The 27,768-nt window shown below is 41.4% G+C and overlaps 1 protein-coding gene across 2 annotated transcripts in view; it reads right to left on the minus strand.

The window, feature by feature from the left end:
* Positions 1–27,768, minus strand: part of CHRM3 (cholinergic receptor muscarinic 3) — a 272,159-nt gene that overhangs the window by 150,193 nt on the left and 94,198 nt on the right. The window lies entirely within an intron of this gene.

Raw genomic sequence — 27,768 nt, forward strand, 5'->3', positions numbered from 1 at the left:
TTGTCATTCCACCCCCTTGTTAAAAGTCTCTCTCCAGCTCTCTTGTAGGCTCCCCCCAGGTACTGGAAAATTTCAATTAGGACACTCCAAAGCCTCCTCTCTTCCAGGCTGAACAATCCCAATTCTCTAAGCCTTTCCTCATAGGCGAGGTGCTCCACCTTCTCTACTGAATTTAGTGGCCCTCCTCTGGACTCACTCCAACGGGATGATGTCCTTCCTGTGCTAGGGGCCCCAGAGCTGGACACAGCACTCCAAGTGGGGTCTCACCACCGTGGAGAAGAGGGGGAGGATCACCTCTCTTTACATCCTGGCCACGCTCCTTTTGATGCAGCCCAAGATATGGTTGGCTCTCTGGGATGCAAGCACACATTGCAGACTTATGTCCACCAGCACCACCAATTTTGCAAGTGGCAAGATCCGCTGAATTTGTAAGAGCAAACAAATTGTCTCTGAAGTCCAAAGAAAGTGGCTGTAAAAATAGCCCAATACCCCATCAGGATGCCAATGCTTAACATGTTCAATATAGATAAAGAGGATGAATATGTTAAACATATGTTTAAAGAGTCTTAAATCTCTGCTCTTTTTTTCTTTTCATGCAGCAATTGGTCCCTATTCCCATATTTTTCTCTCCTGTCCTTCTTGTCTTCTGCTTAAATAGTGTAGACAAGTTTGACAAGCTTAACAGACCTCTGAAGAGATGCAGTGCTGTGATAGGCCAAAATGCAGTCAGCAGCCTTGCTTCAGGCCAGGAAGCCCAGTTACTGTAATACTGCCCACCACATTTCACTCATCTGTTTGAAAAGAAAACTCTGAAGTCAAACCCCTCCATTCTTTCTTCTCATCCCTTCACATGTTTTTCCAAATGATTAGAACATTTGTGAGAATAATTTAGAAGAGCCATTACAAACGCTAAAAGGAAAATAAGCTGATATCAACACTGGCATTTCTTGTCATCGAGAGACAATACATTCTAATAGAATTACTACTGATAAATAAGGAAAGGAAAATTTTAACTTTTGAATGTCAAGAATATATTTTTACTGTTTTTCTTTTCTATTTTCATATGCCATTAAGATCAATGGGGGGTAGCTGCATATAAAGATAGCCAATTCCCATATGCAATCAAACCACCTTCATGATAAACAGGGATGTAATTTCTCATATGGAAAGATGATTCTAATGCAAAACTGAACCTTCTAGCTCCATACAATTTTCTTCAATGGGCATGAGAGGAGTTCAGTGGGACTGATTAGCAAATGAGATAGGGCAAAAAGCCGAGCCTATTCTTTAAGATAAGAAAGAGACCTAAGTCCTTATGTTTCTTTTACAGGCAACCTGAACCCAAATGAAAGAAACATACTTTTAATTTTTCTTTCATCCTCTTTTTAATAATCTCCTATCACAAAGTCACTTCTTAACATAAAGACTATAAATTATATATGTATAACTATGTAAATCATACTTATAATAAGTATAAAGCTATAATATATATCCATATTACAAAAATAACGAACCTTCTATTTATATATAAGATAAAACTAATATCTACATGAAGTAAGTAAAAATTAAAAGCATATTGGAGAAAGTTAATAGTGAGATGCATATATTTATGGCAAATTCTTGCAGTTTCCAGTGTTTGCTAAAAAATTTCAGATGAAAATATGGGTAGGTTTTTTGGGTTTGTTTGTTTTAAGATTTATATGGATACAAGTAATGGCTACCACTGGGTAATTAATATAATATGATAAAAAGATTGGGGGATAAATAGTTCCTGCAACAATTACTAGTTATTTACTACATACCCGAATATATTTTCTATAGGATATGTAAGTGAATACATATATCTAAATATAAATTCTTATATAACTTTACAATTTCTTTAAGTTCAATCTCTACATGAATTCAATATAAAAAAAAAAAAAAGAAAAAGAAAAAAAAATCACCTAAAAAGTTCTCTGTAAAAAGGTTGTGGAAATGCTCACAACAAAAGAAAAAAGTCCTAGGAGGATTAAATGTAAGGAAAACTGAAGCAACCCCTCTGCAGTGCAGAGCAGCATTTCTGCAAATGAGAAAATGTACTACCACAGGTCACACGGACTGATGAAAGCCAAAGGCTCTGTGACAACACTCACTACAAGCAGCAGATGCAACTTCAAAAGCCCTGTGAAATGTCTAGATAAGAGCAGTTGTTCTGGTAAAGCAATTCTGCTTGTCCTTTGCCCTGGCATAAATAACTGTGCAATCAAAAAGTACAATCTGCTCTTTCTTCTGCCCTTACCATCTGTCCTGCTCTTGCATCACCATGATAGGCACCTCAGCAATAACCAGTGAGTACGGGAATTTTATCAGACAGACATGGAGAACAATATAAAAAGCAAAACAGATTTTTGAAAGGAATCTAATGAAAGGTCAGAGGAAAGAAATCCTGCATGTTGTTTTATTTGTTTTTTCTCTAAAGAAACACACAAAAGCAAAATCACCAAGACAATTCATGTGTATTCTGCCAAAATGTGATAAAAGTGAACATCCGGAAAAAATTAACCTCAAGAATTCTTCAGGATAATGAGGTTTGAAACACTTTATAATGATGACTTTATAAATAAGTCATCATTCTCTTTACCTACTTTCACACAGGTTTCTGTTATCTCATAATCATTTAATTGCATTCTTTTTGCTTCTTTTCCAGTACATGTTTCTTTCTCAGTATTTATGTTGATTGTAATGACTACTCTGCAGCTGAAAGATCCATTATTGAAAACAATTCCAATGTGTTTTAAAGCAAATGTTTATGTTGATACAATGAAAGGCTTTTTCTCATCAACTGCATCCTTGCATTTAATAGAAATCACTACTCTTCTAGTGAACAGACATTAATTTTCCAGATAAAAGAAATCAAAATAGTCTATTTTTAATAAAAATATATGATGATTTCCTTCCAGGGAAAAATCACCAGACACTATTAGCCACTACACTGAGAAGCACAGACTTTCCAAACACCTCAATGAAGTAATTTTCAGACACTAAAAATATAAAGCAATTTACTCACTACATCTTATTAATAAGAAATTAATAAGAAGCACTGAAAAATAATAAGTATATTGTCCCATCTGATGATGTTTTAGCAAAGTGAATATTCTCTCAATTTAACACAATGTGCTAAGTTTCTAGTGGCGTTACCCCTGTACAGTGAAATATAAATACACATCATGAAGGTGGCAGCCCTTCCCTTGGCATGTACAAATTAATACTAAGAAGCATCTTCTGGGTCATGGAGGGCCAAATCCTTGAAGCTCACAGCAGACTCACGGTACTATATTTGACTTTTCTAAGCTGCAAAATACAGAGATGCTGACAATTATCCATTTTCCCCCTGTATTTCCCTCTGGCCATTCACTATGGGGACAGATGGATGCTGTTCCGTAGCTCACTTACCCTCTGTCATTACACCCATAGAATAGATTATGGGTACACAGTGCTAATGAGACCCTCAGAACAAAATATTAAATGTCAGTCACCCTTGGAAACACATAGCAAATTAAAACTAATTTCATGTGTACACCACAGAATTACAAATTGATTTTGACATGACCAGAGTAAGATAAAAAGCCTGTAACAGAAAGCAGGAGGATCTGGACTTTATAATTAAATAAAATACTGATGTACGCTAGAAAAAATAACCCAGGTTGGTGACTCAGCTACATCTCGTGGGTACCATTATGATGAATGAAGGCAGCTCATGGATCAGTACAAAGTTCTTAATCAGACACTCTCCCAAATCAAATTACAAGTCAAAACAATAGGGAGGCACCTCAGAATAGCCCATAGCCTGATGAACTAACAGTAGTACTACAGTGAGGTGTTCTGATTTCAGTACATCCTTTACATTTACCTTTCTCTTTTCTGCCCATCCCAAAGAAGTCCATTGGGCAAGTGGATCCTTCCAGCTCCTGCTGTCCTGTGAGACTCTTGAATCAGACATCATTGGAAATGTTCAGTCAGGTTCTGTGAGCTCTGAGCAATCTGATCAATTGAAAGATGACCCTACACATGGCAGGGCCTTGGGCTAGGTGGTCTTTGAAGATTCACTTCAATCCAAAGCACTCTGTGATTCTATGATCTGTGGGAAATGCTGGGGCAGGTTGCAAGCAAATCCTACCTATACCCATATGTTGCCTATGCTTACAAAGATTTGGCCTTTCATATGGCAGAAAAAAATCACAGAGTCCATGAAGAGAGCCAATAAACTCTCTAATTAGCATCATCACCAAGTAGATGTTATAGTACAATTGTAACAAAAGAGAAGGCAGAGAACAGCTTGAACAACCAAATGTGCTTGTGGACAGATACTCCACTACCCCAGAATGATACTGGTAGGACCCCACTGAAATGAGACTATGTTAAACAGAGTGGGGACAAAGATGGTTATCTTCAACACTCAGCTAGCCTTGTCACCCTGTAATTCTTTTACAGAGCTACTGGTAGGTGATCTAAGATGAAAATTCTTTCTCATTAAGGCAGCAGAAACATTATCTGAGTCGTACTAAGACTCATTTTGATAGTTTAATGGGACCTCTGTGGCTTACATGCCTTATGCCATCATTGTTGAAAAGAGCATTTCCCTGGGAATGCACACTTATCAGACCTGAAAGCACTGTCAGACTGAGAGGTCTGGAAAATCTGCTGCTTACTCTGAAATATTTTAAGCCACTTTCTCAGCCCTTCTAGTGAAGAGCAGATTACTCTTCCTGAAATGACAAAAGTATTAATGATCTTAACATATACAAAATGAGGTCTTTTTAAAAAAGAGAAAGTAATAAAATATCAATTACTTCAAAGATCATGCTTTAATTAGAGTTCTTCCTCTTAGCAACTGAAGTGAGAGAAATCAGCTGTGATACTATTACATAAATGGACAATGTGAAAATGGCTATAGTTTTGGTATCAAATCAGGAACCATAGTATTTCTTTTCCTGGCAACACAGCTTGAAACAGGCAGACCCGAGATGAAATCATCGCCTCTGTTCAACTCAGGTTTTCCTAAATTAGCCACTACGAAACTACTAAAGTGTTTCCTAAGGATTGAAAAATATTGCCATGAAGTGCACACACCTAGATTTGAAATGCTATCTTTCAGACATTAATTTTTCAGCATTCAAAACACCAGTTGTAAAGGGCAGGGAAGATGGAGAGGTTCCATAGCAGTAAACATCTTGCCTTCTTTAGAAATCACTGAAAAAATCTATTTTCAAATATTTCCAACTACTGTTAATCAGTTGAACATGTTTCTAATTGAAACCTTCCTGGAAACCCAAATACCAGGTGTCCTTGAGTGAATTAGGACAAAAGGTAAAATGACTTGGAGGTATTGGTGCATGAGAAGCTCAACATGGCCTGGTAACATGCACTCGCAGCCCAGAAAGCCAACTGAATCCTGGGTTCCATCAAAAGAAAAGTGACCAGCAGGTCAAGAGAAGGGATTCTACCCCTCTGCTCTGCCCTTCTAAGACCTCACTTTGAGTACTGTGTCCAGCTCTGGGATTCCTAACACGAGAAAGACATTGGCCTGCTGGAGCAAGTCCAAAGGAGGGTCACAAAGATGATCAGAGGGCTGGAGCACCTCTCCTATGAGAAAAGGCTGAGAGAGTTGGGGTTGTTCAGCCTGAAGAAGTGAAGGCTCCATTGAGACCTTACAGCAGCCTTCCAGTACCTAAAGGGAGCCTACAAGAGAGCTGGAGAGGAACATTTTACAAGAGCATGGAGTGACAGAACAAGGGGAGATAGCTTTCAACAGAAAGAGGGTAAATTTAGATTAGATATTAGGAAGGAAGTCTTCACTGTGGGAGTGATGAGGCATTGGAACAGGTTGCCCAGAAAAGTGGTGGATGCCCCATCCCTGGAAGTGTTCAACGCCAGGCTGGATGGAGCTCTGCTCAACCTGTAGGTGTCCATGCTCACAGCCAGGGGTGGAACTAGGTGATCTTTAAGATCCTTTCCATCCGAAAACATTCTATGACACGCAGATCAAAACATCAAACCACAGAATTATGATTTTTCAGCTTCTTTTCAGCAACTTAAAATCTCTCTCCTGAGGCATGAACATTTATCTTTCCTAAATCTAACACTTTCAAAGTTTTCTTTACACAGCTTATGATTTCAGAATGAAGTAGTATATTACCAGCTTTCTATTCCTTTTCTGCAACACTGTCCTTAAATATTTGGAGCCCAGGACATCAAAGGGAACTGTCACTCCCTTAAACTGACTACCAAACATTAGGAAAGCTCTCATCTCTTCAAAAGCTTGTCCTGTGCAATATGTTTGGGTTCCATCCAGCAGAATTCTATCAAAAGTGCTTCATACTCACAGTGTGAAGCAAACAAAAAAAGGGAAGGGGAGGAATAATCACAGAAATGTTCTTTGTCTCCTGAGGTTTGAGCACACCTGTCTCCAGAGAGAGATACCAGTAAGTGGTGTGGCACACAACAGCTGGTGCAATGCAGTGGAGCAGCCAGCGCTGTGAGCAGGGTGTGACATGCACCATGGGATTTCTGCTCCCCCCTAGCCCCTCCTGACCAAACCTCCCCACCCAGGGTGTGGCTTGCAGGAGCCCAGAGAGCAACCAGCCCAGAAGCCTCCACTCTTGCTCAGAAGAGCGCATGCTGCTGGCTGTCCCCGCAAAGACCTCTGAAATAAGAGGGAGTAGTTCTTTGAAAACATCACATGTTCAAGGCCTAAGAGAAACATTTTTAGGCCTGTGAATGGGGATGAACCCTATATGTATAAACAAAAAACTCAGCATGAACATGGACAATAAGGGATGTCCACTTGGGAGAAAAGTTTGGGTTTAAAGAATTTTAACAGGAAAAGAGACTCTTCCCTAGTCAGCACACGTCACGCTGACTGGCTAAGAAGAAGCCATGCAGCCTAACCTAAACAAGGCATAAGTCAGCATTTAGTCCCTGAGCACAAAGACTCCAATGCTTCAAACCAACTTCTTTGATTCCTGTTCTTCAAAGAGACTGCTTTACTACACGTCTAAGGGAACATTCTCCACAGTGACAAATTCAATTATTTCTTACAATATACATAACAAAATACATAGAAGATAACTTACATCATTTCTCAGTCTAGGGATATTATATGAAAGAGGAGGGATTCCCCCACCCCATATTTCCATGATTCCATCAGAGAAGCTCTTTATAATAGTAAACGATTTTTAAATCTCAGTTTAAATGTCTATTATACTTCAAAAGTCTGCTTATCTGCATTAAAATATCTCTGTCTCAGATAAAGCTTTTATCCTTTAAGCCGAAAATGAAAAAAAAAGTTGGAGACAATAACCCTAATTTCCTAACCACTTCAGGGAGATACAGTAAACTTTCTTCTCAAACAAACAAAACCCACTCAAATGAAGATGGTTTATATTACCTATTAAAAGGCTGAGGACATGCAATGGAAGTAACAGAAAGCTTTGTCTCATACTACTTTACAAATTTAGCAACATTCTATGTATCAATTCCCACAAGCAAATTCTGAGGAAACTAATAGAGAACTTCTATTATGATGGGAGGAAAATTACAGGGGATATTAAAAATCACTGTCCAGGAGAGAGAAAATATCCGGATACAAACCCTGGTTTAAAATTCATCCTTCATCCCCGAGATGCATAGGACCAGTCACGATTTACAGCCCAGCCATCAGCACTTCACTTCCTGATGCTCAGCAGCTACCAGTCTCTGGAGCAGCCCAGCACAGCTGCTTGGTGTGATGTGCTGGAAATATCCAGGAGAGGGTAAGGGAGACTAGACAAAAGGAAGGTGGAGGATGTGTATGGGAAACAGCTGAACATAATTATGCATCCTTGCTCTCTTTTGCATGCAGGATGGAGAGTTGCCCTAGTAATTCCTTACCAGGTCTCTGGTGAGATCTTGTAAGAAAAATGTGCCTAGAGAGCCTGTTGTCTCTTGTTGTTGTATCAAGTTCAATTCCATGCAAGGAAAACATAAGTTCAGTCTCAAGGCTTCAGCAAGGCTTGAAGAAATTAGGGCACATTGCTTCCAGTGACTGATTGTTCCGGTTTGGCCAAATTTAGAAATGTATATATACTCTGAGAGAAGGCACAACCACCCCTCCCCCCCACCAGGTTCGGGAAAAAAAAAAATAAATTTTCCTCGAAGGAAAGTGAAGAAGATAAAACTATTTATTTAACAAGCACACGGGAAAGGAAAATAATGTTAAATGGTAAAATCTTTTGCTGTAGAGGAAAAACCTGGGAAAGTGTTCGAGTCCTCCCTTTGGTCTCCTCGGAGCTGGGGCTTGGCCCAGGGCCAGGCCCTCTGTGCCCGGTGGAAAGTCCTCCCGATGTGCTCTGATGTTACAGCAATCAGGCAGTCCAGTAGAAAAGGGAGAAAATCCGAAATTCCAGAGAAGGAAAAGTTCAGCTCTCAGCCTCTCTCCAGAGAACAAGGAACTGGAACAAAACTGGCCAAAAGCTGACTGGAAAAAAAACTGCCAGCCGGGTGCTTCCTCGCTCCCCCCCTGCCCCAGCTGGAAAAAAAAACCTGCTATCTTTATGTGACCTTGAACAAGTTTCAAACTGCTTTGAGAAAGTTTTGCTCAGTTTTTTCTTCCCCCTCTCAGGCTCAGTTCAGAGGCATAGAAAGGCCAATAATTAATTTCTGGGCATAGGCAGCGATATGGGATACACATCATAAGGTCACCCCAAGACATTCCACCCCTTATCCCATATTGTTGGCTCAATGCCCAAACTAAGATATTCTAATTCTCCACACACATTAATACATATGTAAATATATATATATAGCTATGTACAAACAGTGACAGTGACAATCAGCAAGCAGGGGTATACTGGCATTTCACACTACAGGTGGTTTTCACATAACAATCAGATCTCCCTGTGGTACACAACGTGTTGTGCCATCTTTCTGCATTACCCACCATGTGCAACCAGGTCCCTGAGCAAAGACAACCCCACGGATGGGTTTGTCTGTACTCGGGGCAGAATTTATCCACACAGTCTTTCCTAACAGACCTCTGACATGCACTACTGGGACCTTATCTCCATCTGTTGTATGCAGGGATTCAGATTGGGCTGGACCAGCTCTATTGGTAGAACCTCGGGTGTTAACTAACCAGGTGGCCTTTGCTAGATTCTGTTCCCAATTTTTGAAAGTTCCCCCACCCAGTGCCTTCAAAGTGGTTTTCAACAATCCATTGCACCGTTCCACTTTGCCTGCAGCTGGTGCATGGTAAGGGATGTGGTACACCCACTCTATGCCATGTTCTCTAGCCCAGGTATTAATAAGGCTATTCTTAAAATGAGTCCCATTGTCAGACTCGATTCTCTCAGGGGTGCCATGCCTCCAAAGGACTTGCTTTTCAAGGCCCAGGATGGTGTTCCGGGCAGTAGCGTGAGGCACAGGGTAGGTCTCCAGCCATCCTGTGGTGGCTTCTACCATTGTGAGCACACAGCGCTTGCCTTGGCGGGTTTGAGGCAGTGTGATGTAATCAATCTGCCAGGCCTCCCCATACTTGTATTTGGACCATCGCCCACCATACCACAGAGGCTTCACCCGCTTGGCCTGCTTGATCGCAGCGCATGTCTCACAGTCATGGATAACCTGGGAGATACTGTCCATGGTTAGATCCACCCCTCGGTCTCGTGCCCACTTATAGGTGGCATCTCTGCCCTGATGACCTGAGGCATCATGGGCCCATCGAGCTAGGAACAACTCTCCCTTGTGTTTCCAGTCCAAGTCTACCTGTGACACTTCTATCTTTGCAGCCTGATCTACCTGCTTGTTGTTTTGGTGCTCCTCATTAGCCCTACTCTTGGGGACGTGAGCATCTACATGGCGGACTCTCACAACCAGCTTTCTTACTCGGGCAGCGATGTTTTTCCACTCTGCAGCAGCCCAGATTGGTTTTCCCCTACGCTGCCAATTAGCTTTTTCCCACTTTTCTAACCATCCCCACAGAGCATTGGCTACCATCCATGAATCAGTGTAGAGGTAGAGCTTTGGCCACTTCTCCCTTTCAGCAATGTCCAGGGCTAGTTGAACAGCTTTGAGTTCAGCGAGTTGGCTTGATCCCCCTTCTCCTTCAGTAGCTTCTGCAACCCGTCGTGTGGGGCTCCATACGGCTGCTTTCCACTTTCGTTTCATCCCTACGATGCGACAAGAACCATCGGTGAAAAGAGCGTAGCGTGTGTCTTCTGATGGCAGTTGGTTGTACGGTGGAGCTTCTTCAGCGCGTGTCACTTGTTCTTCATCAGCAAGACCAAAGTTTTCACCTTCAGGCCAGTTGGTAATTATTTCCAAAATCCCAGGGCGATTCAGTTTTCCGATTCGGGCGCGCTGTGTGATGAGAGCAATCCATTTGCTCCATGTGGCATTGGTGGCATGGTGGGTAGAGGGAACCTCTGCTTTGAACATCCACCCCAGCACCGGTAGTCGTGGTGCCAGGAGGAGTTGTGCCTCAGTGCCAATTACCTCTGAGACGGCTTGGATTCCTTCATAGGCTGCCAAGATCTCCTTTTCTGTTGGGGTGTAGTTGGCCTCAGACCCTCTGTAGCTTCGGCTCCAGAATCCCAGTGGTCGACCTCGAGTCTCACCAGGCACCTTCTGCCAGAGGCTCCAGGACAGGCCATGGCTTCCGGCTGCAGAATAGAGCACGTTCTTCACTTCTGGTCCTGTCCTGACTGGGCCAAGGGCTACCGCATGAGCGATTTCCTGCTTGATTTGGGCAAAAGCTTGTTGCTGTTCAGGGCCCCAATGGAAATCGTTCTTCTTGCGGGTAACCAGGTAAAGAGGACTCACAATCTGGCTGTACTCGGGAATGTGCATCCTCCAGAAACCTATAGCGCCTAGGAAAGCTTGTGTTTCCTTCTTGTTGGTTGGTGGAGACATTACTGTGATCTTATTGATGACCTCAGTGGGAATCTGACGCCGTCCATCTTGCCATTTCACTCCCAGGAACTGGATCTCTCGGGCAGGTCCCTTGACTTTGCTCTTCTTAATGGCGAAACCAGCTTCCAGGAGAATCCGGATAACTTTCTCTCCTTTCTCAAACACTTCTGTTGCAGTGTTCCCCCACACAATGATGTCATCAATGTACTGCAAATGTTCTGGAGCCTCACCCTTTTCTAGTGCAGTCTGGATCAGTCCATGACAGATGGTGGGACTGTGCTTCCACCCCTGGGGCAGTCGGTTCCAGGTGTACTGCACGCCCCTCCAGGTGAAGGCAAACTGAGGCCTGCACTCTGCTGCCAGAGGAATGGAGAAAAATGCATTGGCAATGTCAATAGTGGCGTACCACTTCGCTGCTTTGGACTCCAGCTCATACTGGAGCTCCAACATGTCCGGCACAGCAGCGCTCAGCGGTGGAGTCACTTCATTCAGGGCACGATAGTCCACAGTCAATCTCCATTCTCCTTCCGATTTGCGCACAGGCCAGATGGGGCTGTTGAAGGGTGAGTGGGTCTTGCTGACCACCCCTTGGGTCTCCAGCTCACGGATCATCTTGTGGATGGGAATCACAGCATCTCGAGTTGTCCGGTACTGTCGGCGATGCACTGTCGAGGTAGCAATTGGTACTCTTTGTTCTTCCACCTTCAGAAGGCCGACTGCAGACGGGTTCTCTGATAGCCCAGGCAAAGTGTTCAATTGCTTAATGCCCTCTGCCTCCACAGCAGCTATTCCAAAAGCCCACCTGAGTCCCTTTGGGTCTCTAAAATACCCGTTCCGGAGAAAGTCTATGCCCAAAATGCATGGGGCCTCTGGGCCAGTCACAATGAGATGTCTCTTCCACTCATTTCCAGTCAGGCTCACCTCAGCTTCCACCAAGGTCAAATTTTGTGATCCACCTGTTACACCAGAGATAGAAACAGATTCTACCCCCACATGCTGCGATGGAATTATTGTACACTGCGCACCAGTGTCAACCAAGGCATCATATTTTTGTGGTTCTGATGTACCAGGCCAACGAATCCACACAGTCCAAAAAACACGGTTTTCCCTGACCTCTACCTGGCTAGAGGCAGGGCCCCTCTATGCCTGGTTATCCTTCTTTCCCTGGGCCTGTATCTTAGAGGTTCCTTCATGGGAATTGGACATGCCGTCGTCTTTTCCATCATTTCCGGCAATTTGGCTACAGGCAACTGGAGCTACTTCCTTTTTGGTAGATCCTCCTTTCTGAGACTTGCGCTCCTTCAATTCACTCACTCGTGCTGCCAGAGCAGAAGTGGGTTGTCCACCCCACTTCCTCATGTTTTCCCCACTGTCACACAGGAAATTCCACAGCTCACTTCGTGGGATGTACCTTCTCTCTGGGGAACGTCCGCGGAGAAGGCACTCTTTAATCTCCTGGAAATTCTTTTCTATCTTATCTTCCATTTTCTGCATACGTGTTTCCACAGCTGCAATTCTTGCATGTGTTGGGCCATGCACAGAGTCTGCATATGCTCGGAGCTTCACTGCCATATCTTTCACAGTCTCATTTGCACCGTAGTCTGGTTTCATTATTGCTAAAGCAGAAGCGTATTCTGGTGGCCCAAGCTGTATGAGTTTTCGCCACATGTATGGAATAACTCTGGCCCGGTCTGGACTCCTCAATCCTGGGTCATGTGTGAAGACAACCTCCACCACCCCTAGTTCTCTCAGGCGTTGGATCCCTTGTTCTATGGTCTTCCACGGGGTTTGCTGCATGTAGAGATCATCTCCACACATATATCTTTCCATCACGCCTGTCAAAACTCGTCTCCAGAGACTGGTAGAGTTAGCCTCCCTTTTCATCTCTTGGTCGATCACTGGATCTTGTGACAGGGATCCCAAATGCCTCGCTTCAGCACCGTCCAGCATCACATCATCACCTGCCGCATCCCAAATACGGACCATCCAACTTATTATGGATTCATCGGACCGTCGGGTGTAATCCTTTCTTAGGCTGTGAAGGTCCTTTATGGACATGGACTCAGTAATGGTTTCTGTGCCTGAGTCCGCTGGTGGTTTTGAGGTTCCTTCCCCTGCATCTTTTGAGGTTCCTTCCCCTGCATCATCATCATCTTTCACTGGGCGATCAGTTTTGGTTGTGTGCTTTTTCCTCGTGACAGGAGCCACTGTCAGTGGCTTAGACTCTCCATCTGTTTTGGGCTGGCTGTCTGGTTTATCTGCAGCCTGAGTGACTGGGGTGTCTGCAGGCTTTGCTGATTGATCTTCCTGCCTCTCTACCTTTACTTGCTGCTGCAGTGTGCGATAGGCATATGCCAAAGCCCAACATATTGCAAGGAGCTTGTTCTCATTAGAATTGTCATTGTATCTCTCTTTCAGATATTTTCCCACCTCAGCTGGTTTCTGAATTTGTTCAGATGGGAAATCCCAAACTATCGGGTCAGAGAATTTCTTTAGGGTTTGGCCGATGTCCTCCCATTCCCCACACCACTCAGGATTTTCCACCTCTGGGTCAGGTGTCTCAGCAGTCACCCTGGAAATCTGAGCTCTTATTCTAGAGAAGCTGTGAATCATATAGAGGAAGATTACCAGATTAAATACCAGGAGGGTGGTCTCTTTAACATCCAGGGGATACTGAACATTCTCAAAAGATAACCTATCAAATTTAAAGGGAAGGGAAACCCCATCTCCTCCTCCTCTAACAATCTGGGTGCAATTACTAATAAATTCCCAAAACAGGCTACTGAAGCTAGGACTGGGGTTAGGACGGAGAAACCACTTATCATACACACGTCGAACAGCTGCCTGTACCTCTATCAACTTCTTATAAATCGTTATCACTGAGCACAGCAAAATAGAAATCCTGATTCGTCTCCCTTCTCTGTAAAATTTACATATCAAGGACAAGATTGGAGCAAGTTGTGGATAGGCAAACAACCCTAGGGACCAAAAAAGCACCAGTACCTCAATGAAGCCTAAGGACCAGAAAGACATGAGTACATCGAGCCAGAGAGACATTATGAACTCAACCAGCATGGTGACTACTTTACTCCAACACAGAATAAGTAAATTCAACCCAAAATGTAATTAGCACAAGTTTTTCACTTTCCTTCGAGCCCCACGTTGGGCGCCACTAAATTTGTTCCGGTTTGGCCAAATTTAGAAATGTATATATACTCTGAGAGAAGGCACAACCACCCCTCCCCCCCACCAGGTTCGGGAAAAAAAAAAATAAATTTTCCTCGAAGGAAAGTGAAGAAGATAAAACTATTTATTTAACAAGCACACGGGAAAGGAAAATAATGTTAAATGGTAAAATCTTTTGCTGTAGAGGAAAAACCTGGGAAAGTGTTCGAGTCCTCCCTTTGGTCTCCTCGGAGCTGGGGCTTGGCCCAGGGCCAGGCCCTCTGTGCCCGGTGGAAAGTCCTCCCGATGTGCTCTGATGTTACAGCAATCAGGCAGTCCAGTAGAAAAGGGAGAAAATCCGAAATTCCAGAGAAGGAAAAGTTCAGCTCTCAGCCTCTCTCCAGAGAACAAGGAACTGGAACAAAACTGGCCAAAAGCTGACTGGAAAAAAAACTGCCAGCCGGGTGCTTCCTCGCTCCCCCCCTGCCCCAGCTGGAAAAAAAAACCTGCTATCTTTATGTGACCTTGAACAAGTTTCAAACTGCTTTGAGAAAGTTTTGCTCAGTTTTTTCTTCCCCCTCTCAGGCTCAGTTCAGAGGCATAGAAAGGCCAATAATTAATTTCTGGGCATAGGCAGCGATATGGGATACACATCATAAGGTCACCCCAAGACACTGATTTTAAAACATGGCATAGAACACTGGGAAACAAGAGCTATAATGAAAATGAAAAAATGAGTGATACTAACCCACCTGCTTTTTGACCCGAAATGAGAGAGACAAGACTCAGTGACTGGGGCTTGCCACTAAGCTCAATTTAAGTATTGTGGGTAATTTCCCTAGATAAAGTATTTTCACTATATAGGCTCAAAAAAGAACAAGCATCTAAAATTAATTAATTAGCAAGATATCATCACCTGCCTTGGTCAACCTACTCTTCGAAGTGTAAAAAAAAAAAAAGAAGATTAAGGGGCAAAGCGGTTGGTTTGTTCAGTTTCTCCTTATAATAAAAAAAACCCAACAAAAAAACCCCAAAACCACCACCACCACCAAAACAGTCCTGTCATCTCTGTGACAGCATTTAGCATAGACATGATGTGTGAGGTGCTTTGCTTCCAAACAAGTTGGACAATATGATGCTTCACTAGTATTCACACTAAGATTCACCACCACCAAGTTTAAAAATCAAAATTAGTTACAACAGGGTGTAAGGGGTATCTAAAATGTTTTCTAGTGGGGGTGGGGAAAATATCTCTGGTTCAGTTGAAATCAGGTGAGGATACTGCTACAGCCATAAGACTTGTGTAATTTCAATCTTCCCTGCTGTCTTCAATCTATGAATGATCCTCATGCTCACTTCAAATACAAGTAAGGCTATTATTATATACACAACAGGACTTTTTATGGAGTAATACATTGTTTTTCAGTCTGCACAAAGACGCCAGAATGAAATCTGGATCTGTGTAAGCTAGCAGAAAGCCTGTCCCACCTTGCTAGAAAAAAGAATATTATTCTGTGCTCATTATTCTGATCTCCAAAAGTGACTTTTGGGAGTAAGAAATGTACTGGTGAAAAAGTTCACAAGCTATTGACAAGGCTGATTGCTAACATTAAATGACTTTAACAATTATTAGGTTTTTTAATTAAAACTTCACTGTTCAGCCCAACTAAAACTTTTGAAGCTGCACTATTTCTCCCTGATGCTCAGACCTTTAATAAGTAACTGGTCTCTCGGTATTTTATGGGCTGTGTTAATAGTTCTCTAAGGTGTTCTGCACAGTTGCAGACCAATGTTCCTAAGCCGCATTAAGAACCCACATCAGACATGTAATACATCTCTTAATGTTCAGAAACTATGCAAGTAGACTATGGCCCTCCCTGTCCCTTTTATTTCCTGTATAATTATCCCTATGATAAATTATTAATATGATCCAGCATTGTACTGACTGATCTGTACACTCATTTCAGGATCAGAGATGTAATACTTTGAACAGTACAATGCTGTAATTCGTTGTCATTGCCTAAAGAGAAAGTCTTGGTGAATTATTTCTTATGATATCCACACTGAGGAGGCTGGGGAGAAACCTCAGGAGAAAAGATGAGTATGCTCAGATACTTCTGTGATTCACTTTGCCACACAACAAATCAACACATTTTTCTTTTCTTAAAAAAACCCCTAGTGCATATTATCAGTGCAAGGCACAAAATATTATTGAGTTTCAGTCATTAACTTTGCAGGGTCAGAAAGTATCTCCTGAGTTGTTGAATGGGGTTCCTTGCTATTACATGTGCTGTATTACACATTTATAATCACAGTCGAGTAATTGTAAGGGCAAATTTTACCAATTATCCTTTGTATACAAATGTCAAAGCTTGTTACACTAACAAACCTAATTGCATATGTAATTAGTGAAACCCCAATACACCCAGTAAAATACTGTTATGATGGAAAACAAAGTCAGCAAAAAGTCTAGTGCTTAACTGCCCATAAAGCAATTTTTTAAATCCATGTTAATACAATAGCCAATGTTTTAAATGATTTTTTTTTTTTTTTTTAAGTTTTAAGAACTAAGTCAAAAAAATTACTTAAAGAAAGATCTGGGACCAATGTATCTGGATGTCTGAATAAATTGTCACAAAGATTGTTCTAGATCTATCCTACCAGGATACCCCCCTCTGTACTTAAGTGACAATAAAAATATCCCAGCTGTCTGGCACAGCTCTACAGCTATATGGAGAGAAAATGAAAATCAGGGACAGCGTCCAGCTGAAAGTCAGCTTGGATGTCACTGTAATAGTGACAAAGTTGAGGGATTAATCGAACAGACACCAGAAATCAATTAATGATCTCAATGACACCAAAGGTAAAGGCCTCGAGGAGGAAGGGGTGTAAGAGTTGATACACAGGCTACAGGAGGAAAGCCACTGCCCCTTTTCAAGGGAAGTTGTTTCTGAAAGACAGATATGGTGCTTGGCTGCCTGGCATAGGCCTTTCATCTCTGGAATTCCAGGGAGCGCCTGCTAAAGATCACAGCTAGGCTTGGAAGCAAAGTTACACACATATACACACACAAAAAAAAAAAGGAAAGGAAAATCTGGCATGGAAAAGACTATTTGCTTTCTAATATAATCTAAAAAATAATGGAGCAGGGAGACTGAACAGGAATTAAATGACAAATTTTTGCGTTTTATTTTTAAGTGCATGGTTGCAAGATTTTGACTGATGAAAAGGACTGGAGCAGAGGTGAGGAATGGGAAAAGGATGAGGGAGAGCACCATTTGTACCCACCAGACCAAGTCTTCAGAGGTAGGAGAGGCAAGAAGCTATTGTTTTCTGCTGTGAGCATATGAAGAGCAGGTTTCAGGGTTCCCTTTATTGGTTGTAGCTCCCTTGACCTCTCCTGGTTACCTTCAGCACATCACACCAAGCAGCTCTGCTGAGCTGCTGAGTGAGGGCATCCCCAGGACTCTGGGGAAAAGAGGCAGCAGGCAGCCTGGGCTAGTGCGCAGCTGCCTGAAGTAGGTGGCTGCAGAGCCTCAGGAGGTGAAGGGACCCATGGATGGGCAGCAAACCATGGCTGGCCCAATGTGTCTCAGAGTGGATTTTAAGACAGAGTTTGTACTGAGATTTCCTCTCTGTCCTGGGATGACAATTTTGCATCTCCCTGATAGTTCTTCTCTGGCTTTATATAGATATGGTCTATTAAGTTTCTCCAGCTTTTCTTTTGAGAATTATTATGGAGTGTTTTTGTTTGCAAGGACAGGAACTTTTCATCTGTAGGGAGTTTCAACGAGCTGAATATTCCCTCCTTCCCTCTCCTTTCACTTGTACCTAAGCATAATGGCACCTCTCCTCCTCCACTTTTTTCCCAGAAAAGACTGCAGAAGTGTTCCTGTAATTAGTGCCCAGATTCCCAGTGTTTCTTATACAGCCTCTCTGCTGTAACGCTCTGAGCTGTAAGAGGCCTGAACAAGTTTCTTCATTGCTTGTCACAAATGGAAAGTTCAGGCGGGAGGCTGGAGTCCTGCCATGCCTCTTTGCAGACTTGGACTGTCTCAGCTCTCCATTTCTCAGCTATCCTTCACCAAGGAGTTGGGACATTTTTGTGCTGGATGCCCAAATTCTGCTCAGTACCTAATTTAAGCGTGACGTATGAACTCAGCTCCATGGAATGTGAATGTGCACACATGGCTACTAATTATCAACTGAGGTAACAATCACACACAGAGTTAAAAGCTTCAAATTCAAAGATCTTAAGCAAATCTGAAGTTTCCATAATGCTTAGCCACAGACAATACATTATCCTGATCCCAGCTGCAGACTGCAAGATTCTCATTAAAGATACCATGCCATGAAAACGCTTTATAAGGATTCGCCACGTCACCAATGCTTATTTTTCTGCAGCAGAAAATGACAAATTAGGATACAGAACATTTACAGGTAACTTATCAAAGGATAAGAGAGTTTCTTTCTAGATGTTATTAAACTCTAACTGGTATTAGAGCTATCTCTGTAATGGAGATTTTGCCTCTCTTAGAGGTCATATGTTATGAGAAATATTACATAGATTATTAAAATTACTGCTTGCCCCCCAAACACTTGGTAGAGGACACATCCCTAGAATTCAGAAATTAGAATAAGCTGCTGATGCATTGTTAGAAAACATTTATGCCTGTTATTTTCAGAGAGAAGTAGCAATCAAAGATATAAAAACACAGAAGCCTGCAGAAAACACAGGAAATTTTGAATACCACTACTTAATGTTATCTGTCCCTTTTGTGCTGCTGGAACAATATTATAAAGGGTAAATTTATTTATTTATGGGGGACTGGGACAGAGGTTACTTTTGATTTTTATTTTTAGTGCCGTTTCATTGAACAAAAGGAAAAAAGAAATAAAGCTCTGTAAAATAACTGCAGCACAAGGACCTGACCAAATAGAAAGTCACTTGCTCAAAGGTTAGCATTCAGTCAGACTCTCAAACTTCGTGGAAATATCTCCTCACAACTGCATCTCTAGTATCACCCCAAAACAAACAAGATTTTTCTCTTCTGTCACATAACCATGCCTCTTCTCTCCCTGGAGGGGAACAGATCACCCAGAATTACCATAAGGAAAAAGCAACAGGCTTATAGCATATCCTGCAGGACATACAATGACTGTAACTGACTGAAGTATTCTGATACAAAGCAACAATGAAGCCCCTTTACACATTTCTGCAACTTTCATTGCAAAGTCAGGCTAGTACTAGTTTCTGCTAGTGCTGATGGATGGGTGGCCATCAGAGGAACACTTGCTCCTACCATTTCAGAATAAATTGTTCTGAGTGCAGGAGAAAGTTCATTGTGCAATTCACGGAAAAGAGGAAACCAAATGCCCTTCCCAGAGCACCCGGTCATGAGCAACCTCAGAGCAATCTTTCCAGGAGAGGCAAAAGGGGACCGTGGCTATGAGCACACACTTAGATGGCCACACAGTATTCATGATCTCCTACACAACTAGAGGCTTTGCCCAGTGACCAGCAAGGAGGGATATCAACTACCCCCTTCCCTCCAAGGGACAGACCTTCCCTTGTCATCAGCCCCGTCCTTGGGCTCAGCATGCTTCCATGCTATAAGCCAGAAAAACCCCAGAGACCCTCCAGATGACTTGGCAAGATGCTTTCATAAGCTCTCTGTGATTTGACAGAATGGGTTGAAGCATATACAGAACCATGGAAGGATTTAGCAGGATTTTACAGCAAATTCAGAAAAGAGACAAAAGTGACATGAGCTAATCAAGTGGAAACACAAACTGTTTTCTGACATTGTTATTCTGTGGATGCTGAGCTTCTTCAGAGGGAGCTCAGCAAAAATGCATTTGAAACCTGTCATTATGCTCCATAAAAAGAAGGCAACTGGCAATGCTCCTAATCATTCTTCTGTAGGATTCACAAGCATTACCTTACACTTTCTAAATAACATATTCTTAAATGGTAATAATCTTGACTATTCAAATAATAAATATCAATAAACCATGAAAAAGCTTATTATTTTCTTACATTATATAAACCCACTACTGCAGTACCATGTATACTCAAATATCTTGTAGGGTAGGGTGTTTGAGGGTATTTCAGTAAGAAATAAATGTATTTTAGAACCACTGTACTACAGCAAGTTACAAAGGCTTGTGACAGAGAGCTATTTTTTACTAGTGGCAGTGATAACCCACTTAGCAGTGACATACAACTAGTGAAGATTGAGCTATGCTCTATACAGGCATATTTTATTGCAGTCCTGAAAAACAGCCCTTATCACAGTTTATGGTATTCTGTTAAGATTATGCTGGTTAGAAAGCTCTTAATCTTCATCATAATTATAGAAGATGAAACTTTTTTTTCCCATTTGAAAGATGCCAGCATTGCTTTCTAGTAAGGTATCAGTGCACTCATTCCAAATTTTAATGGAAGCAAACAGCACATGCTGTTGGAATAAACCTGCTTATTTCACCTACTATTTTGCTTTCAAATCTTAAAGTAACACTTCCTTCTGTCAGCTCTGAGGTGTACTGTCCTTTCTCTCCATCTCACAGGTTTCACATAGTCCTCCACAGGCAGAAGCTGACTTGTCTGTCTTCCTCCTGGAACACAACACCACTCTGGGACCAGAAGGCTGAGCAGAGGCAATGCCAGAAGCAGGGAGAGTCAGAGGCCCCACCTTTGGATGTTTTCAAAACCTGAGTGACCAAGACTTGAGATAGCCCAGTCAAACTAGGAAGTTAGCCCTGACTAGAGCAGTGGACTGAAGAAGGTGCCTCCAGAGGTCCTTTCCACCATAAAGCTGCCTTCACTTCCTTTTTCTTTAGCCCCTGAGAAGTGCAAAGGTCTGAGCATAACAATATTATCTCTTATGGTTCTCTGCATACTTCTGTGTCACCTTCTATTCATGCTGAGAATAATATCTGCAAAGGACTACTTGAACAACATACAGGAAGATCTCCCTAGACACAGGAATGGTTTTCTTTCTTACCTCCTAACCTGTAGATTTTGGCAAGCATGAGTCACATATATCCATAAAAAAGCTTAACATTTAATAAATACCTTTTTGAACCTTTCTCCTGTTTTTTGACAATTTCCTTCATCCTATATTTTTATTTGCACATGGATAAAAATCTTGTCACAAGATCCCTGGAGTTCATATACATTACTTTTCCCCCATTATTTCAGTGAAAATAAAAATAAGCAAAAAATTGAAGAAAGAAGGGATTTGATCTCTGCTGAAAAAGGGAGCAGAGGAAGAAAAAGGCAATCAATAGGCTTCAGAATTACTGTGGAGAAATAGGCATGTTTGGAAAGTACAAAATGTTGCAGAAAGCACAAAAAACCACACAAAACCTGCCTTAACAGTTGTTATGTCATTACCTACAATATCTGAAGAGGCAAACTGTATGCTCTATTTATTTTCATTCACCATAAGCACTCTGCATTTAGCAGATGCCAGCATATGTTTTGACTAGAAACACACAAATCTGCTAGGAAATAACCAATAGGTGGAGGAATAAAGACATGTTGAGACACTTGACACTAGCTGGAAGGCAGCAGGACAATCTACCCGCCACAGTAGCCAGCAGAAGTTTAGGAAACAGATGGAAATTCAATTGAGGACTGAAGAGTAATTGTTGAGATGGGGGGGAACCAGTCCCCTACACAGAACAAAAACCAGCTGCACATCCTTTACAGAGAACCCTTTGCAAATCACTCTGAATTGCTAGTGTCTTTTTTAGTATTATTTATAACTCTTCATCACCACAGTTGAGACTGAAGAATTTCTGGTTGGTTGGTTTTTTGTTCAGTTTTTCTGAGAAAATCCACCAAACTCTATAGACATTCAGCTGTGGCCCGCTTCCATGTTGCATTCAGCCCCAAGCACGCCCCACTACCAGCCCTTTATTTATAAATTTTAGCTTTCATATTTTTGAGCTTTACTAGTTCCATACACTCCATTTTATTTTCGTCCTCTGCCCATAGTTTCATCTTCTGTCATCAAGCCAGAAGAGTCCCCCCTGGAGACTGGAAAGCCACTTGCTCCTTTCCCATACTTTACTGACAGTAATCACAATTCCTGGATCTTGCTTGTGTAGCATTTAAAATGTGCCCCTGGAGATTCCTGAGCACAGGGGCTAAACTGTTGAGCCCAGTCGGATTGCTGAAACCCCTGTTTCAACATGCCAGCATGAGGAAAGAAATATCCTCTGGAAAGCAACAGTTCAAAAGAGCCTCTTCAGTATGCTGTGTAACAATTTATGTAAAACTAGCTGACTGAAAAGAAGAAAAATGCAAGCTGACCAAGAGCAGACTGGACAACTAAGCAACAGAAACAGCCACCAAGAGTTCAGTGATCAATAAAAAAAAATTAACTACACTCTACTTAACATCACCCTTCTGTCTCTCAGTATCTTATCCAAAGCAAAATAACACAGGTTTTATTCTAGTGAAAGCAATTAATAATAATTTAAAAGGATATCTTTCAACTATCCCTCAATCAGGAAAAGCTCCCTCACAGATATTGATAGAAAAAACCAATATGCATTAAATTCAATGTTGAAGACTTAGTTACCAAAGAATACTTGCAAAGATGCATGTTTGAAGTATTTCCCACTTTATGTCACTATTACCATGGGAAAAAACGCACACAAACTGCTTAACTGATAAGGATCCTGGAATGTCTCTGGTGTAAATGAGAAGAGAAGAAAAGAAAGAGAATTGAGATCTCCCACCTGCATCCCTCTGCTCCTTCAGCAGCAATAATGTGCAGATTAAACCACAAATTTCATTTATTAGACATTAATGTGAAGGCATTTAAAGCTTTGTAACAGGAAAGAAGGCTAAATTAATGCCATCTTCAACGTGTGAAAAAATAAGAGACTGTTCAGCGGCAGGAACAAGCTCAAACATGGTGATGAGAAAATTAACTGACCAATTCATTAGCCACAAAAAGCACCTCATTTGAATACAACTTAAAAAATCATTGACGTTGCTTCTGTTGCTTGTATTTGCTAGGAGCCTGAGCTACCCTCCATGTAGCAAGATATTTTCCTCACACTTCTGTGACACTTCTTATAGAGTTAATCCTGATTTTTCCTGGGCTAGAGAAGACTATACATTAAAGCAGCATGCATTTAGGGCTCAGCCCTGTAGCATGTTGAGTACTCTGGCCCCTGGCCACCAGAGCACTTAGGCACATGTTTTATTTTAAACACATGAGCAGTTCTGCTGAAATTCAGAGAGAAAGTCACAGTATGGAAAGGGCCAGATTATGCCTTGCAAATGTGAAGCCATATTAAAAATGAGTAAAGCTATTTAAAAGTAACACAATTATTTCCCTGAATCAGGCAAATCTATCCTGGTAGACAAGATGTTCTACAACACATTAATAGGGTCAGAGAGGTCTCTCAGCCCCATTCATGGCTCAGGTGTGCTCCCAAATTTGACAAGCATGAAAAAAATACTGTGAGCATTCAAAGTTACGCAATATCATTCACTGCCACCAAAAAAAAAAGAAAGGCAGAAACTGAAACCTGAAGGATGTCCTCAATTCTTGTCCAGCTTGCAGGGTTCTGAGCCACGAAGGATGCCTGTGCCCTTCACAAAAGTGTTCAAGCTTACACTACCTTTTAACAACTACCCAGGTCTGGCAAATGTCTTTCCTTTTCACCACTGACATAAGCAATAGAACTGCATGAATTATTGCCTGAAAATGTTATTAACATTTCAATGTTAAAATTACACTGTGTCAAGCTGCAGACAAAAAAAAAAAGTTGAATTTACAGACTACAGAAGATTTCTGTAGACTCAGTGCTTTGAGGATTTAAAAAAAAAAAAAAGACATCAAGACCATTTTTACCTGTGTACCTAAATCTTTACTTATCTTTCAGATTAAAAAAAACCCCAACTTATTATTGTGTGCTATTATGATCATATTTCCTGAAATTTGAATGTTACATAATGCATCAGTTTTATTTGAAAACAAATCTGCTTTTAATTTTGAGAACACAAATTAATGCTAGCATATTTTATATCTCTTGCTCAAACACATCAGAAACAATTTAAATAATTTTTGTTGCATATTGTAATCTGCACCTTGAGTGACAACCTCTGCACTGTTTATCAGCTTAGAGGGATGAGATAATAAATAACCCCCTGCTTCAAGCAGTATTTTATAATGCAAAATATCACAGCTCTGTAAAGCAGTGCTAGCACATCTTAGCAAATCGTTGTATCGATGACATTTTAAAACTAGAGAACAGGAATTTTAAGCTAAGAGATCAACAACATTCTGCTCTTCATTTTGCAGCACATAACAGTGTAATGCTTCCATCCCTGCAGCTGAGAGCACCTTAGTTTCTTCAGCACCATTGTATTAAAAATAAAATTAAATTTTAAAAAGAAAGGAAAAGTCTAATTACAAAAGCTTTAAATTTTCAGTAACTGCTGGTATATACAATGAATGTCCCCACTCTTCCCCCAACGAAATTCTCACTTGTTTTACCAGGTTTGATGGGCAACAGTGATTGAGAAACTTGGTTGAAGGCTTTGGGTTTCCTAATGAAGGGATCAAACAACATGCACCTGAGCCACAGGTTGCACAGACCTCTGGTATCTGTACAAAATCTTGCAGCTGAAAGGAAAAGTTAGGACAGGATCTTGAGAAGCAGGCTCCAGGTAACAGTTCATGCCAGCCCCTGGGACACACGGTGTCTCTCAGCTACCTGGGACACAGACCCACCATCCCTGATTCTAAGGAATTGCTTGGTTTGGAAAAGCCCTCTGTGGTCCCTAAGTGCCATATCTACACTTCTTTTCAATACCTCCAGGACTGGTGACTCCCACCACTTCCCTGGGCAGGCTGTTCCAATCGTTAACAACCCTTCAGTGAAGGTTGTTGTCAGATGCAAAATACTTCAAATCACTGAGAAAAAAAAAAAAAAAAAATATATATATATATATTTTAACATCTTCCTTTTTAACATCTATAGCTGTTCTTTTTTTTTTTTTTTTTCCCCATGCCAAGACACTTCAAATGCCTTTCAGGTGCTGAAACACTGTCACTATGGCAGCTGTGACGTACACTGTTCAGAAGAATGATTTCAATAGACTTGCCCAGTGCTGTGAGACCTCTGTTTATAACTTTTTTCTTGCCTCACCCTATAGTGCTTAACTCTATCAGTTCTCACCAACCCAACAGATTAGATTACTAAATCCTGACAGCCTGTAGAAAAAGACTCAGTTTGAGACACCACACTACCCATTCTGCTTTTCCTGATGCCAGAGGCTGCTCTGTAAAAGAGCTGCAGATGGGAAGTTCTATATTTTCTTGTTTTAAGGGGGATCCCATATGGATAAATAATGCTGTTCTTTGGATGTGATTTGACTTGGCTGACAATGAATCAGTTCTGTTGCATTGCTATGCCATCCTGTCTCACTGGTCTCTGATAAATTACTGAAGCAGGTACACTCCTAAAAGCCACCTGTGAACCACGGTCGGCACATATACAGATCTAGCAAGGTGAGCTTCAGATACTCAGGTGCATAATAGCAAAGGGTCATGTGACTCATTTAATAAATTCATTATTTATATTTCAGAGTTTTCTGCATAATTCAATTGCACTAATGATGAAGAGCTTCTCTTCTAACTCCTAAACTACATTTATACATAATTTATAAAATTACTCCTTCATTTAATGAGTGTTGTTCTTCATTAAGGAAAAAAAAAAACCAAACCAAAACAACCAACAAACCCACCCTAAATCAGCACCTCAACAAAAGCCAAAACAGTCTGAAAAATGACTAGTAGAAACAAACTAAGCAATAACCAGTTTAGATACATAAATAAGGGAAAAAACAAAGACTGCTATCTCTTTCTGTATAAAAGCAGAAGCAAAGATAAAGCAAAGACTTGATCAAGTCAGAACTAAGTAAATACTGAAGAGGTCCATTAAAAGAAAATCAGAAAAAATATAGGTGAATTTCTATTCAGGTTGAAGCCCACTTTAAATCTCATTTGGTCATCAATTTAACCTTTTATTTTGTCAAATCACTGACTACAAACAGGAAACAAACCCAAGCCAACTCAGACTTACAAAAAATTCTGTTACTGCTGAATGAGCTCAGGAGTGAGGGACACAAGTGGTCAGGCCTTACCAGCAAACAGGGGGACAGGAGCTGTGCTGGAGAGCAGTGCTAAGTCTGGACAACATCCCCTCTGCACTGCACCTGCCAATGCCTGGGAGACACAGCCCAGGCTCCCCTGCAGAAAGTCAGGTTACAAATCAAGCCTTCTAGGCACCATTTAAATGCTTTTGTTGTAGCATTGCATTAAGCTACACTGGCGTGGCACAGCTCAGGACTGGCTTTCCGTCCTGCTATGTGGCACAGCTGCTGAGTACCCCCCACTGCAGTGTGGAATCAGATTTTGGGCAGGCACACCCGCTAGCCCCAACCTCTGATGAAAAACAAGGAGATGGTGGGCTAAGCAAAGAAAACTAACCATGTCAGTATCACAGCTGATGAAACCAACTGCTTTCGTGCTGCTAGTGCTGGGACAGGAAGAGACTTCATCACACGTCGACACAAGCAAATGCTAGATGTTGTATCATACCTTCCATTACACATTGCTGTAATTCCTTCTGCAAGCCATAGTCCATTTCTACAAAAAAGGTTACTTCCAAACTGATTTTCAACTGACCAAGACAGTTCAAAACACCTTACTAAGGTTAGTAACTGTTCTCCTGACCTGATTTTAAAAGATCATTTTAGATCAGATCAGACTAGACATGGTTTGAAAAAAAAAATTATAAGGAACATATTTACAGACTTTTACTAAAGGAAAAGCTGAATTGCAGCATAATTCAAAAACATCAACACACTCCACTTGATCTAAATTTGATGAGTTTATAGATCGTTTGATACACTGCCAGTTTCTCCTCTGTTTGAAGTCCTGAAAATCACTCCTTACCAGTTGGTATTAGTTCACATACTTTAACTTTGCCTTTTCGAATTAAAGTAAATGATAAAATCTCCACAGTGAAGTACAAAGAAGTTGAGACAACTACCACCACTCTACACCAGATTAACCAAGAGGAGTTAATCAGAACAGTTTGCACATTTGAGCAAGTACTTATAAACCAGAGATAAGTAAATATATATAGAGTCACCTGCTTTGTTCGTATTTGGTATGACCCACAAGATGTGTCTAGAAAAGACTCACAGCAGCAAAAACAATGGAGAGCTCAGACAGCTAATTAATACCGCTAATTTAACTTGTACCCTAACACACCACTTACTGTTATCTGCACTCCATCAGAGAGATGGTGACAGCTCTCAAGCATTGCTAGTAAATTATTTTCATTTTGCCCTTTTCCTCATAAACAAAACATCCAGAAGCTGCTTTACCTACTTTCTAAGAAAGAGATTTCCAAAGAAACACTCCTCCCTCCTCCCTTTATACCTGATTTCTGCTCTATTTATACCTCCAGTATGTACAAGAGCACACAAACTAGCAACTGAACTGATTTGCACGTTTTTTCCACAGTCACAGACGTTTAAAATTATTCTCACCCATTCTTTTCCTGGATTATGTATTTTAAGGTATCCATAAGTAGAGAACAAGCCCCACAACTGCAGTAAAAACGTAAGACATA

Source organism: Corvus moneduloides, chromosome 3, assembly GCF_009650955.1.
Source record: "Corvus moneduloides isolate bCorMon1 chromosome 3, bCorMon1.pri, whole genome shotgun sequence".
Taxonomy (NCBI): Eukaryota; Metazoa; Chordata; class Aves; order Passeriformes; family Corvidae; genus Corvus; species Corvus moneduloides.